This window comes from Scyliorhinus torazame, chromosome 31 (genome assembly GCF_047496885.1).
Source record: "Scyliorhinus torazame isolate Kashiwa2021f chromosome 31, sScyTor2.1, whole genome shotgun sequence".
NCBI lineage: Eukaryota > Metazoa > Chordata > Chondrichthyes > Carcharhiniformes > Scyliorhinidae > Scyliorhinus > Scyliorhinus torazame.
Window position 1 is genome coordinate 33670579 of NC_092737.1, and position 2707 is coordinate 33673285.

Here is a 2707-nt window from a genome sequence, read left to right on the forward strand (position 1 = left end):
GTGACTCTGTACAGTTACAGTGAGTGATCCTCACCCTGCTGAATAAACAGTGACTCTGTACAGTTACACAGCGAGTGATCCTCACCCTGAATAAACAGTGACTCTGTACAGTTACACAGTGAGAGATCCTCACCCTGCTGAATAAACAATGACTGTACAGTTACACAGCGAGTGATCCTCACAATGAATAAACAGTGACTCTGTACAGTTACACAGTGAGTGATCCCCACCCTGAATAAACAGTGACTCTGTACAGTTACACAGTGAGTGATCCTCACCCTGCTGAATAAACAGTGACTCTGTACAGTTGCACAGTGAGTGATCATCACCCTGAATAAACAGTGACTCTGTACAGTTACACAGTGAGTGATCCTCACCCTGCTGAATAAAGAGTGACTCCGTACAGTTACACAGTGAGTGATCCTCACCCTGAATAAAGTGACTCTGTACAGTTACAGTGAGTGACCCTCACCCTGAATAAACAGTGACTCTGTACAGTTACACAGTGAGTGATCCTCACCCTGAATAAACAGTGACTCTCTACAGTTACACAGTGAGTGATCCTCACCCTGAATAAACAGTGACTCTGTACAGTTACACAGTGAGTGATCCTCATCCTGAATAAACAGTGACTCTGTACAGTTACAGTGAGTGATCCTCACCCTGCTGAATAAACAGCGACTCTGTACAGTTACACAGTGAGTGATCCTCACCCTGCTGAATAAACAGTGACTCTGTACAGTTACAGTGAGTGATCCTCACCCTGCTGAATAAACAGTGACTCTGTACAGTTACACAGTGAGTGATACTCACCCTGAAAATCCCGTGACTCTGTACAGTGACACTGTGAGTGATCCTCACCCTGCTGACTAAACAGTGACTCTGTACAGTTACAGTGAGTGATCCTCACCCTGAATAAACAGTGACTCTGTACAGTTGCACAGCGAGTGTTACTCACCCTGAATAAACAGTGACACTGTACAGTTACACAGCGAGTGATCCTCACCCTGAATAAACAGTGACTCTGTACAGTTACACAGTGAGTGACCCTCACCCTACTGAATAAACAGCGACTCTGTACAGTTACACAGCGAGTGATCCTCACACTGAATAAACAGTGACTCTGTACAGTTACACAGCGAGTGTTACTCACCCTGAATAAACAGTGACACTGTACAGTTACACAGCGAGTGATCCTCACCCTGAATAAACAGTGACTCTGTACAGTTACACAGTGAGTGATCCTCACCCTGAATAAACAGTGACTCTGTACAGTTACACAGTGAGTGATCCTCACCCTGCTGAATAAAGTGACTCTGTATAGTTACACAGTCAGTGATCCTCACCCTGCTGAATTCACAGTGACTCTGAACAGTTACACAGTGAGTGACCCTCACCCTGCTGAGTAAACAGTGACACTGTACAGTTACACAGTGAATGATCCTCACACTGAATAAACAGTGACTCTGTACAGTTACACAGTGAGTGATCCTCACTCTCCAAAAAAACAGAGACTGTGTACAGTTACACAGTGAGTGATCCTCACCCTGCTGAATAAACAATGACTCTGTACTGTTACACTGTGAGTGACCCTTATCCTGAATAAACAGTGACCCTGTACAGTTACACAGTGAGTGATCCTCACCCTGCTGAATTCACAGTGACTCTGAACAGTTACACAGTGAGTGACCCTCACCCTGCTGAGTAAACAGTGACACTGTACAGTTACACAGCGAGTGATCCTCACCCTGCTGAATGAACAGTGACACTGTACAGTTACACAGCGAGTGATCCTCACCCGGCTGAATAAACAGTGACTCTGTACAGTTACACAGCGAGTGATCCTCACCCTGAATAAACAGTGACTCTGTACAGTTACACAGTGAGAGATCCTCACCCTGCTGAATAAACAATGACTGCACAGTTACACAGCGAGTGATCCTCACAATGAATAAACAGTGACTCTGTACAGTTACACAGTGAGTGATCCCCACCCTGAATAAACAGTGACTCTGTACAGTTACACAGTGAGTGATCCTCACCCTGAATCAACAGTGACTCTGTACAGTTACACAGTGAGTGATCCTCACCCTGCAGAATAAACAGTGACTCTGTACAGTTACACAGTGAGTGATCCTCACACTGAATAAACAGTGACTCTGTGCAGTTACACAGTGAGTGATCCTCACCCTGAATAAACAGTGACTCTGTACAGTTACACAGTGAGTGATCATCACCCTGAATAAACAGTGACTCTGTACAGTTACACAGTGAGTGATCATCACCCTGAATAAACAGTGACTCTGTACAGTCACACAGTGAGTGACCCTCACCCTGCTGAATAAACAGTGACACTGTACAGTTACACAGCGAGTGATCCTCACCCTGAATAAACAGTGACTCTGTACAGTTACACAGTGAGTGATCCCCACCCTGAATAAACAGTGACTCTGTACAGTTACACAGTGAGTGATCCTCAACCTGCTGAATTCACAGTGACTCTGTACAGTTACACAGTGAGTGATCCTCACCCTGCTGAATAAACAATGACTCTGTACAGTTACACAGTGAGTGATCCTCACCCTGCTGAATTCACAGTGACTCTGTACAGTGACACAGCGAGTGATCCTCACCCTGAATAAACAGTGCCTCTGGACAGTGACACAGTGAGTGATACTCACCCTGAATAAACAGTGACTCTGTACAG